Below are 13599 nucleotides of genomic sequence, written 5' to 3' on the forward strand. Positions count from 1 at the left end.
TTTGAAGTGGCCAATCTTTTGCATTTAAGCTTTTGAGTAAAACATAAACACTTTTCTGGGAATGGTCCGATTCTATTTCCATGCTTGTCCGTTAAACTTGCCAGGTTCAATTGGGCTTAGAGTTTTGAACTGAGATTTCTTTCCTATCAGAAAGAGAAGGAAAGGGTGGGTACCTGAGGGTATGTAGATGGCCAGATTCATCCTCTTTGTGCTCCTGTTGGCTTTGGAGTCAAACCAGGGTTAACCACAGGCAGGATTTTTTTCCCAGTGCTGCCTCTGGCAGAAGCAGTGACAACCCTTGACCATGTGTCAGGTGTCCCACCAAGGTGAAGAGCCTTCCATCCTCATGTAACCCTCCTACTGCACCTGCAATTCATGCTGCACTGGTATCTTGGAATCCCGGCATTCCAGGCTCCTCGTGCTGTTCTCCCTGCTGCAATGTGTAGTGGAATTAGGTGTGTGTTGGACAAAACACCATGGGTGCTTTCATTAGCTATTCCCTTTTCGTGTTAAGTCTCAAGAAGGCTCATTTTGTTGGGGGGGGCAAGATCAAAATTCCAAATTCCATGGCTGCCTGACTGGTTCCTCCTTTGAAGTGAGAAGAATTGTTTTGCCTCTGTATTGTCATTTGAACTGGAAGTGCCAAGCAGCCAGGATTTTGAAGTAAATCAAACTTCATGCAAATAGAGAAGCCTGTGTGTGTTATCAAGTGTTGCTGGGGATTTTTCCGAGTTGTTTCTCAAGTTGACAAGGCAGATTGTGGATGTTTTTCTACTGGACTCATACAGTACTGTGGCTGTAAGACTGGAAATGGGAGTGGAGGTACTGTCACAAACTTATTTTCACAGAAGAAAAGTACTCTGAGATTTTGTCCAGTTGTCTGAAGTGTGGCTGTTCAGCTGACAGTGCATATATGTGCATATCTATCCCCTATTTGCATATTTTAGTATAATTAATTTTTAAACTTCTGCAACTTCTATTTAGCTGATGTATAACCAGGTAAATTTGGTATATTAACTTTTTCCCATGTGCCTTGGCCAGCAAAAAGACACTATTTTTTACAAACAAGCCCTGTTTTATGTGATGAGAGTACATGAACTCATGGGAACTAAATCTTCAGTTTTAGTAAACAAGAGAAACCTTATCTTACAGGCCTCTTAGTTTCTGTAAGGTGGGGTACATTAGAAAGTATCAGTATTAATTCAGTTCAACAGCAGGAATAATTTTTTGCATTTATTATAAAGGTTGCTACAAATTGGATGAGACAATCATCTGTTGCTGGGTGGTAAATGGTGATTTCCCTTCATGCAGCATGAAGGGAAATCACCATTTTAATGTGCTAAGCAGAGCACATTAAAACCCCCACAAAACAAACCAAACCCAAATCAATCACCTGCCCGTGCCCTCCATCTTCATAGGTAAGTGCTGAGCATGGAAACACCTGTGAGACCTCATTTATCTTAATGATAATCACCTTCAGCACTGATAATGCATCTGCCAGGTGAGCCTGTGTAGCTCAGTCCTCAAACCAACTTCAGGGACACATTCCTTGATCTTCTTGTGTGTCCCACATCCCACGTCTGCCTGATCCATCAGAAAAAGGGTTGGTGAATTTTCATTGTTAAGGCAACAGTTTTTCAGAACCCAGGGCTGTGGTAACTGTGTCCTAAGGGCTGTTGCTGGAGAAAAGAACTGCTGAGAAGTGTTTGATTTTACAGCAAGACAGCTGTAAATAGCCGTGAGTTTAAAAGTTCCACTTACATACAGGATAAAAACCATCTTCTTGGGATATTTCCCTCCGAGCTCATTGTAGATTTTTACAGTACTTTAAGCAAGGTGGAGACGTTTGTCCCTTGATTGTTTTCAGGGTTTAGGAGCAAAGTGCCTCTTGGGTACATCTCACCTGGTGCTGGGGCAGAGCAGGAACCCAGATCCTCCAGCACTCCCTGCTGTGACCGATAAAAGCCTCTGCATAGTTTTTGCGGAGGGGTACCAATTTCCCATTCTTCTGTGGGAAGATGGTTTCATCCTTGCCTTTCTCACCTTTAGCAGGGAAGTCACATGGCCACTTCTTCCCAACCCAGATGCTTTGGGAAGTTGGGTGGTGTTTCCTTTTTTTGTTTTTTTGGGAGTGGGGGGAGGCAGACCTGCATGTTCCCATGTTAATTCCACATACCTGCCTGGGGTCTTGGGTGCAGACTCTTCCTTGCAGCACACAAGACTCCAGAAGGTGCCCAAAACCTTCCCAGTGCCTTGGGAACCTTAGAATTGCAGAAACATGTAAGAGTTTGTGTCAGAAGAGATCTTAGAGATCATATTGTTCCAACCCTCTGCCATGGGCAGGGCCACCTTCCACTAGCCCAGGTTGCTCCAAGACCCATCCAGCCTGGCCTGGAACACTTCCAGGGATGGGGCAGCCACAGCTGCTCTGGGAACCCTGTGCCAGGGCCTCAGCACCCTCACAGAGAAGAATTTCTTCCTGATATCCAATCTAACCCTGCTCTGTGTCAGTGTGAAACCATTCCCCTTGCCCTTTCACTACAGTTCCTGATGAGAAGTCCTCCTCTGGCTTCCCTGCAGCCCCTTCACCTACGGGAAGGTTCTGTGAGGTGTCCGCACACCAACCTGCCCTTCTTCAGGCTGAACAGTGCCAACTTTATCTTTACCAGCCTGTCTCTATAGGGAAGATGGATGAGCCATAACTCCAGTGACTCCATTGACTTCAATGACTTCTGGACAGCTGTGTCATTCAGCCTCTGTTGAGAATGAAGGAACTGAATTTAAGGTTATTTGGAGACCCCCATGGGGGGATCCCCACCCCCAGTCTGGGTGTATGCTCTGGTGTGGGTGTGCTGGGCTGGTTAGAGCAGAGCCCCGGGGAGCACAGGGGCTTGTCCTCTCCTCACCACAGCACTGGGAACACTGGGAATGCTGTGGCAGCCCTGGAGCTGCAGGGCTGTGAGCCATCCCACACCCGGCGTCAGCCTGCTGTGCCAGCTGGGCTGTTTACATTCAGTCCCATTCCAACAGCAAAGGCTGAAAATATTCCCATAATTTGTGTTTGCTCTTGTTCGCAGAACAGTCATGACTTATTTTTACAGTAACCTCACATTTTGAAAAAGCACTTTCCTGTTTGTGTCCTTTTGGTGTTCTGTTTGTCCCTGTAGTGGCAGAGGGATACGTGCCCTCCCAGCCTTCGGAGAACAGGAGATAGGACTCAGGAGAACCACTCCACTGGAAATCTCTGCTGATTCATTTAGCTAATGGCTCAGGAAGAAAAGCCCTTTGTGTACTGACAGCTGAATATCAGCCAATGTATCATAGAGCAAAAGTCACTGCCTTTTTTTTTCCTTTTTTCAAATTAGGCTCTCCACCCTGACAGAGCTGCTTTCCTGAGTCATTCCATATTAGTGATTATAAACATTAAACTCTCTGCACGAAGGGAGGAAATGGAAAGGGAATCCCCATCTCCCTGCCTCCCTACAGCAGAGACTCGCCCTGCAGTGCTGAGCTGCTCCCACGGGAGAGCCTCTCTCTGGGGAAGAGTGAGTAACTGAAGGAATATATGTATCTCTCTCTCTACTGTGGCTAAGAAGCAACTAGGTAAAGGTGGAAAAGTGAGGGTGAAATGAGCACAATGTGGCTGGTCATAGAGGAATGGGAAATGGAAATGGATTGGAATTGGGAATGGAGGAATGGGTTTAGTTCCTCTCTGACAATTCCTTGTGCAATGAAAACTGTGCAGTGAAACAGTTTGTGCCCCAAGGCTGACCACACTGAGCCTCCCTGGGTGAGAGGACAGGACATGCAGCCCGAGGTGCATTGGGAAGAGCAGCTTCCCAAGAGTGATGCTGCCCCTCTGCCCAGCCCTGCCAGGCACATCTGGAGAGCTGTGTCCAGCCCTGGGCTCCTCAGCACAGGAGGGACAGGGAGCTCCTGGAGCGGGGCCAGCAGAGGCTGCAGAGATGATTTGGGGCCTGGAGCATCTCTGACAGGGAAAGGCTGAGGGATCTGGGGCTGTCCAGCCTCGAGAGGAGCCCCAGCTGAGAGGGGCCCTCAGCCCTGGGTGTCCCTGTGAGCAGGGAGGGCTCAGAGCAGGGCCCAGGCTCTGCTCCGGGGGCCCAGCGATGGCACCAGAGGAACGGGCAGGGACTGATCCCAGGAAGTTCCACCTGGACATGAGACAGAACTTCTGTCCTGGGCAGTGACTGAGACCTGAACAGATTGTCCAGAGAGGGTGGAGAGTCTTCTCACTGGAGATACTCCAGAACCATCTGGACACAATCCTGGGTCCTGTGCTCTGGAGCAGGAAGGTGGGACCAGTGACCCACTGAGGTCCCTTCCAGCCTGATACATCCTGGGATTCTGTGGGGCTGCAAGTGCAGACTTCAGTGACATCGTTCCTTTGCTTGGGTGCTGTGAGCCAGAGGGTCTCCAGCAGCACCTCTGGCATATGGAGAAGAAGGTGATTGCATCTGTGAAAACACATTGGTTTCCAGTGTTTGCACAGATGCTGCCCTCCAGGCTGGAGGAAGGTAGCCAAGTCCTAAAGGGATTTAAAGAATCTTTTTGCTGGTTTTGGCAATGGCATTTTCAGCAGGCTTGGCTTTAGTGAAAGCTGTTTTTAGGAGTGTTTGCTCTGGAGCCTGAGCAGGTTCCAGGCTGGTGGCACGACTCCTCCTACAGGCAAAACTCTTGGTCAATTAAGTGCTTGGACCAACACCTTCCATCCTGCCCTGGTTCAGGGACTGTAAGCACAGAAAAAAAAATTAGGAGGAAGAGGAAGAAAAGAGGGAATTCCCTATTCTGCTCCGAAAAGTGACTGTATAAATGTGATACTGCCAAATAAAATACTAAAATAAGAATCGATTGTTTAACTTCTTGGGTCTGCAAAACCTGAGCCAGGGGAAAATGAGTGAGGAATTATTGAGCCCACATAGTACTGACTAAATTAAGCTTCTGGTTCAGGAGCACCTTTTGGCCTCAAAGGTATTTGCACAAAATTAGCTACAACATAGTTGCCCTAACATAAAAAAAGAGTTGTTATCTGGAGAGGTGCAGAGGTAGGCTTGGAATTCTCTGGGACTTTTTTTACTGGCAGTTGTGTGCAGAACGGAAAATATCCTGCTTGGAACAGAGCTGGCATGCAGCAAACAAAACCCAACTTAGAGACTTTCCATGGAGTAGGCAGTGACAGGAAGGCCTAACACAGCCACTTTTTAGAGGGTAAAACAGCACTTGAAAAGTCTAAATGTTTCACTTCAGAAAATGTAGAAAATTAGTCAATAATTCAAAAATTAGGGAAGGCTGCTAGGAAGATACAACTTTTTTTTTTTTTTTTTTAATTCTTCAGCCTCTTTTGTCCCTGTGCACATTTGATCTGGTAAGTAAAGACTATTTTTAGCTCAAGAACCACTGACTTGCCTCAGAGCACTTAGGACCTGAAGCAGGAAAACATCAATGTACCTTCATCACAAAACTTTTATCTCTACCTTGAATTCCTAGATTTGTTCTATAGAGCCTCCAAGATCCTGCCAGAAGGGAAGCACAGATCTCGCAGATCTTTATTGCAATGCCTGTTCCTCTTCATGCCAGCATCATCTAAGACTGCAGTCTTAATCTCACTTGTGCTCTGCTTCTGTCTGGGGTTTTTTGGTGGTTTTTTTTGGGTTTTGATTTTGGGGTGTTTTTTTTGTTTTCTATTTTTCAGTAAATGAAAAAAGCTAGTGGGGTTGTGCTGCCACATATCAACTATGAGAAGGTTGGAGTCCTTGATTTCATCATCTAAACTAAAGAACCATGTACTAGACCCTGTTGTGGTGCCAGCATTTCAAGCTGGGAGATCCCTTTGAATATTTTACACTTTGTCTGACCTCCTGTATGCCCAGGCCATTACATTTTCTCCCAAATCTTACCTGTTCCTTATTCCCCACAACCTGCTGTTTTCCCTCACTTTTATCCTCATATCTGTGCTTTGCATTTGCCTTCCCTGCTCTGCTTCTAGCACTGACCCTCTCCTATTTTCTCCCTTCCCTTACTGTCCAAGCCCCTGGCTTCAACTTCTTTCCCCCTGATCTAAGTCCAACCTTGTTCCTAGCACATCCTGCTCCAGGTCCCAGCACAGGATAGCCAATGGAAGCTTTCCATGCTGCTCCTAGCAAACACAGGGAATGATGTACTGCTGTATTTTAAAATTTTGCCAGAAAGGGAGTAGGAGGAAAAGGAGAATGTGTGTAGCCCCTACCCTGCCTTTTTGGGTTACTGTGGCTAAGGCTCTCTCCCAAGAATTTTGGGATGGCTCCGTCACTGCTTGGTAGCTCTAGAGACTGACACAAAGAAAGCAGTTGCTGTGTTGTTCATGGGGGTCTCCAGGCCTTTAAGGAGATGAGCAGTTGTTGGTTGCTATAAAGATGTTTATTGTATGAATGCATCAGTCTCAAAGGCAAAAATCCAGAGAGTTCAAGTCCTTGCTAAAAGCTTTTGGTATAAAGTCCTGAATTCTGAGCAGCAGCTTCCCAGCCTCGAGTTCTGTTGGCCCAAACAGCAGAAGCAGTTGTAGTTTTTCTTAAGGTAATGATGATGAGGTGCTGTTGTTGTTGTTCTTCTTCTTTGAGAGTGTGTGTGTGTATATGTGTGTGTGCCTCTTCTCAATACAGGGAATTAAATTTGTAAATCATCCAATCAGCTAAAAACACAATTCTAAAATGTATACCAGTCTAAGCTTAATTCACAAAAGCAGTTTTATTTTTACCTAAATCCTACCTACCGAGGTGTTTACGTGAATAGTCCTATCTGTTCTATCTAAGAATGCAAGCTATCTTGCATTCTTATCTGGGACTAAGTTGAATCTGTGAAGGGTATCATTACTGAACTTCAAACCAGGCCTTAGGGCTTTTCACTGGCTAACACAGACTCTTAAGGCATTTAAACTATAAAAGTAGTTTTTACTAAAACCTACACTCTTACTTCAATATCTATATGGTTTAATATATTTTAATTCTTTTCTCTCTCTGGGGGACTTCAGAGAGGCTTTTATTTCAGATTCCAAAAGAGAGTCAATGTTACCAAGGGATTTTGCATTTTTCTGTGGAAAAACAACGACTGTTTTACCCCTCTGGGAAGCTGCTGTGGAGTGTTTGGTATCAAGCTGAGAGAGAACTGATATGAACCAGTTACCCAGGAGGGCTGACTACAGAGAAGGCTTCCAGGCTGCCTTACCAGGTCACCTGAAACCAGATCAGTAAGTTTGGCACAGCAGACACATGTCCCGGGATGGAGAGCTGAGCACTTAGGTTACCAGTAAGGATCCCAAAAGCCTGTATTCTGTGATGGCCTTAGCTCCAAAAACCCCAGAATGAGGCACCCTGGTCTGGGCCATGCCTGAGCACCAGGTGCCTCCCAGCCAGGAGGGGCTGGGACAACAGGAGGAGGTAAAGACAGGCTAGTGATCGACCAGGATTATCTTTTATGTTTCCTTCACTTGCAACCTTGTGTTCCCACACTCCCCCTAAAGACAAATCCCTGCTTTAAATCTTGCTACGTTCATTCTGATTGTGCTTCACAAGCCCAGGGTTGGCAGAAGAAAAAATGGGCAAACCAAACGAGACCAGCAAATCCACAGGATGTTGTCCAGGGGCAGAGGGTTATTTCCAGGTGTGCCTGAGAGACTGGCACCTCAGGATATGTGTCAGTAGCCTGGCTGCTTGTTGGGCTGTGCCAGGTCTGGTGCTTTCAGGTTGTAGCTCATCAAAGTGTCCCTCCACAAGGGTTTGTGTTCCCCCACCTGAAGCTGATAGCAGAGGTGTGCAGGGCACCTGGGTGAACCAGAGCCTTGTGAAAAGGGAAAAAAGCCTGGTCCTCTCCTCTGATTGTGCATGGAGAAGGAATTAGGGTGCTCATCAAGAGAGATGGGTGAGGAGGATGCATTCCCTGGGCAGACAAGGGGCTCTAGGGGGGATCTGCTCTATAAAATGCCCTTCCTCCTGCCATGTGTTTGAGAAAAATTGCCTCTGGACTGCCTATACCACATCACATCCTCCAGGCAAGTCTGTAGCTGTCCATAAGCATCTAGGAAGCATCTTCCTACCTAGGGAGACCTTCCCAGGGAGGCAAGTGAGGGCACCTCCTCCTGGGGGCAAGCCTGAGGCAAGAGCCACTCAACTCAGCTCTGACCAGGCTCATGAAATTTGTTTTGCATTAGGGAACAGCTCCTGTTCCCAGGCAGAGCCTGATAACTATCTGCACATTTCAGGGGCCTGTGGCTGAGTGTAGGAAGCTCTTGAGCTTTGCCTCCTTAGTCCCAAGGACAAGCTTAGGTGCCCAGATATTTTAGTGACTTCCCCTCCTGGTCTATCAGGACTGTATGGATGAAGGCGTCTTCCAGAAGCTCACACTTTCCTTTCTAAAAAGCCATAGGCACCTCTCTAACGAAAGGCAGAAACCATCCACAGCTTTCAGGCATTGCTTCCAAAACACAGTCTGAGCTTCAAGTTAAATGGGTGATGCTTTTTTTTTTAAGTACAGGCAAACAACATTTCTTCAGCTACAATAATTTTTGGCAGTAACCAAAGATACTTCAGTACCCCCCCCCCCCCCAAAAAATAAAAAAATCCTCCACTCACCTTGAGGAAGGCAGCAGAGGAAGTCTTAGCCCAGACACTTGAACTCTGGAAATTATGAGGTACTGATAACAGAGTCCAATCACAAAAAGCAGGGCAGAACTGCTAGGACCAGCTGCAGGACTAATTTTACAGATAAATGTAACTTTGATTGTAAAACAAACCACTTACAGAAGAAAGATCTACACTGTTAAATAGAAATCTTCCCCAGGAGTGAGATGGGAGCTTTGCCAGCAGGCACAAGGGAGGAGATGCCATCAGTGGTGAGCAAGGAATTTGCTGTTCTGGGAAGGAATGTGGTCACTTGTGTCTACAGGGATGGAAAAACAGAGGTGACAGCTCATGAGATGCACTGACAGGCTCAGGAAGGGGAACTGGTGGCAGTTTTTCCTAATTGCAGTGCCGAGCCAAGGGTGGAGCAAGGTTAGCCCTCACAAGGAAGAGCAGCTCACTGTGTAGGGGACCTTGGCACGTGGGATTAACAGTCCTCAATGGGAGCAACCTGCCAAGTGGTGCTTGCTGGTTGCTCAGCTTTCCTACCCTGTTTTTATCTTCACTTTTGTTTCTTTTTCCACAATTAAGTCCTGGAAGAGGGCACACTCTCCTTCACCAAGCCATAAAACACCAAAGGAACTGTGTATTATTTTTCACTGATAAAGTTCTTCTGACCTTGTCTACTAATGGGCCACCATGCAATCATGACAGCCTGGGCTGCATTAACATGATCAGGTTACAGGGCTTGTCCAGCCTGGGAAAGAGGGGGTTTGGTTGGAAGGGGGCTCATGGCAACCTTCTAGTAGCTGTGGGGAGACAACCAAAAAGAGCCAGGCTGCTCACCATGGTGAGACAACAGGCATAGCTTGAAACCAGAGAAGTTCAAACTCATGAGGAAGAACTTTCTTGTCAGGACGCCATCCCAGCAGGAGACCAGGAGATTGTGCAGTTTCCATCCTTGGTGGTTTTCAAGATCAGGTTAGGTGCAGCCCTGAGTAACCTGCTCTGACTTCATGGCTGACCCTACTATGAACAGGAGGAAAGGCCTCACTCACTCACTTGCCATTAAAACATGATCTGCACAATCAGGAGCGGGGTGATTTGACTCAGTTTTCCCTCTTCCATCTATTTACACTATACTTGCCACCCTGGTTTCTTTTCTATAGCAATTTTTCGTGTGCACACCATGCACAAACCTTCAGCTCAGTGCTGAGGACAAAGGCTGCAGCCACAGACTGTGCATGAGGGGAAAAAGTCCCTTCCTGTGCCTCACCTAACAGCTGAAGGTTTATAGGTCTTCCAGGAAAAAATTTAAAAAGAAGGAAAATAGGAGTAAAACCACAATGAAAATAATTTTCTTTACTTGGCAGTCCAGTGATGGCAATGATTGAGGGTGTACAAATCAGAATGGCCTCATGCTACAAAAGCAGCCACCCTGTAAGGGCAGAATCCTCTTGTATTAAAAATCAGGATAAGCAGCTGCCCCTCGAACTCACACTGCAAATAAAGCCATTCCCCACCTGTGGAGCAGCCACCCCACCTCACGGCACAGCACAGCTATGTTGCTTCTACCTGAAAACAGCGACGGACCACATGGCACCCCTGATTTTTCTGCATTCACCCCCATGCAGAATAAAGTCACAGAGAGCTGCAAAGAAGTAACTAATCCCACAAAGAAGAGGAGCTTTTTTGAACAGCCATTGCAACCTTCCCCATCTTTTTGCACTCACTCTGTGAAAGTGGCCCAAGCCATGAATCATGACTTGCTGAACACTGGCCCCACCTCTCCTCTGCTGTGCTGATGATGATGGTGGGATATCACCTGAGCTATGGCCATATCGAAGTCCCTGCTGAGAACTCGCTCTGCCCTGCATCTCCACTGTCAGGAAATTTAAAGCTGTTCATTTTAATTACAGACCTGCAGCCGAGCTGAGCCTGTGGGTCTGGAAAGGGCTGGTGAGGGCTCCCCCAGCTCTCCACAAGCAGAGGCGTTGCTGGCACAAGCTGGAGACGCAGCCAGCCTGAAGCTGAAAAACCTGTCCTGTGGTGCAGCTTCCCCAGCTCTCCTCCACCCTGCTTTCTTCGCACACAGCTCTGGAGCAGCAGCTGGAGATGGCAGCTTTCAACCAGCAGGACCTGCCCTGCTGGTGTTGGAAAGGGGATGGTGGTGCTGGTGGGGCAGATCAGAAGTGCAGCCACCCAGTGAATGGCAAGGCAAAGACTAAAGGCCAGCATTAGAACAAGGCATAAAAGGTCAGTTCTCAGCCCCAGCCTGAATTTCTATTGATCCCAAAATTGGCAGTGAGAGAAGAGGAGGCATTCAGCATGCCATGAATGGCTGCCTTGTGGATTCATTCTGTGGGAGCCACACATGTGGAAGCCTGTGTCCAGTGGTGGAAAAATCTCATTTAGCTATTTCTGTCATAGCCAGCAGTGCTGGCAAATGTCTTCAGGTTCTAGGTTCAGTTAAAAGTGACTTGATAGGGTTCAAGGTGCTCACTGCTGGCAGTTCAAATTAGGTCATTTCCTGAGAGCTGCCAAGAGGCAGAAACTGAAGAAGTGGCTATTTTATAATCATAATTATACAGTGGCCATAAGCATAAACCATCCCCTAAACATAGAAACCCAACAAACCCCAGCTTGGGCTGTGCTTGCGCTCTGTGGCTGGAACAGCATCTCTCACCCAGGGACAGCAGGCACTGGTCCCCCTGGGACATCCCTTATAGGACTCCCAGATCTCTCTCAGGCAGTTCAGGATGAAAAAGATGCTGGAGCAGTCAGAGGGAGCCTTGGCAGTGCGTTAATCACAGCCTGCAGATGGAGGCTAGCTGGGCAGCTCCCTGCAGAGACTTGCAAGTGCCTGCAAGAGAAGAGGGCAGGGCTCAGCCTGAACTTCATGGCACACCCCCCCATAGAAAAAGCATCTGACTCATACTTATCACTGCTATTTTAGGCCCCACTGCTTTTTTTCTCCCTCCAGGACAATTGCTCTGAGCCTAGCTTCTGCAAGGCTTGCTTGGGCTTGGAAATTCATCTGAAGAAAAATAGTGGAGAGGCACAGAGAGTTCCAAAAACTGTCTGCAAGCACTTGTTCTTTTCTCTTGGTGGGTAGAGAGGGAGCAGTATAGTCATGACTTAGAGAGCGTGTCATATAAATCCAAGCTTTTCTTTAGGAGCTCTTTTGGAAATCACCCTGCAGGTAATGACATCCTCCCCTTCTGCAACACATCTCTACACCCTGATGAGTAAGACTGTTAATCGCTGAAACATAGGGATTTAAGTTTTTGAAGTGTACAAGAGGATAGAATTTATTCCAACCATCCCAATGTGTCAGGCCCACCCCTCTCTTTCCACTGTAGCCAGCTGCATCCCACACCCTTTCCCCATTTCATGGGCTTACTGTAATTTTTTCCTTGTACACAAATTGTGGTGCTCATGTGTCAGGGTTGCTCTAAAATGACAGCATGCTGTACCACAGATGACATTCCCAGTTCCATTGTAAAGGAGAAAGATGTTTCCCAGCAATAAACTCTGTCCACTGCAAAACCAGGCTCTCCCTGCCCTGATACACCTTCCCACAGAGCTGATCATGCAGCTAGCTGGAGATTCCCTCCATTCCTGAGGCAGGCTAGCTCCAGTTTTCCAAAGTAAGTCTAAAAATCTTTCTTCTGGCAAAATTACCTTCTGGATAACTGAATACAGACTTCCTGAGGACTTCACTGCTACATCCTTCCCCTTAGCAAACATTTATTTTCTTAAACTCTTAACAGGCTGTCTCCCAGTAGAAATTCCCATATTCTGCATGGTGCTCTGTAACAACAAATAGTCACATCCTTTAGTCTTTTGTCTTTATCTGTCCTTATTTTCCTTGCAGCAGCCAAGGGGTACAGCTGACAGCACCCATGGAGCAATTCCCATCCCTGGAAGTGTCCAAGGCCAGGTTGGATGGGGCTCTGAGGAACCTGGGCTAGTGGAAGGGTGGATGTAAGGAGATGATGTTTAAGGGTCCCTTCCAATCCAAACCATTCTGTGATTTTATGAATTAACAGTCTTACAGTGTTTTATGTTAGTCCTTGACAGGACTTAACAGTTAGCATCTCTTCTACCATTCAAATCCAAGAAAATATCTAGACCAGAATTACTCAGATCCTATAGCTATTTGTTACCCACAAGCAAATCCATAGAAAATGTAATATATAGTGTCACATGTGGACACAAACCATACCTACTTTAAGCAAATTTACAACAAAGAATTAGCAGCACCTGTGTGTAAAGAAGAAATCTGCTTTTGTTTGGAAACAAAGCTGCTTAAGCCCTTTTTCTTTCTGGAGTGGTTTCTCACATTCCAGGGAGGCTTTAAGGTCTTAACATAGCTGCACCTTTGTTTACTGATGGGGACAGATACAAAAGTAAAACTTTTACTTCATATTTTCTATGTCATGTTTTTCTCCATCCTATCTTTTCCTCCCAACAGACACGTCATCTCCAGAATAATTTTTCCCTGCTCCTTTTTTTCCCAGCATCAATATTTGCTTCTCTGCTGACCCTCTGAATCTGGGCAGACATATTCCTCAGAGGGATCCTTCTCTCCCTCCCTCCCTCCTCCAGTATTTCACCAGTGTCAGTCACTTCTACCACAGCTCTGACGTTGTCCTAAGCACCATTTCCCCTTCAGTATTGTAATCCCCATTCCTGATTTCCAGAACAATCTATTGTTACGCCTTTTGCTTCTCTGTATTAACCTCACAACTAACATTCTATTCCTGATCTAACTCAAAGACAGGAACTTGCTCCCTGCTCAGAGAGTCAGTGCCACACACTCAAGATTTCTAGAGCTGCCATTCCTTAGAACCCAATTCTTCAGGAAATTTCATCACAACTGTTTGCAGTAAGGTGAAACTTGACATGTAACCCGTCAATATTCACTACTGAAGTAGTACTCATTCCAGACTAGCCCACAGGTCTGAGGCTGAGTGCAACCAGGTTT

Source organism: Cyanistes caeruleus, chromosome 4, assembly GCF_971803275.1.
Source record: "Cyanistes caeruleus chromosome 4, bCyaCae1.hap1.1, whole genome shotgun sequence".
Lineage (NCBI taxonomy): Eukaryota > Metazoa > Chordata > Aves > Passeriformes > Paridae > Cyanistes > Cyanistes caeruleus.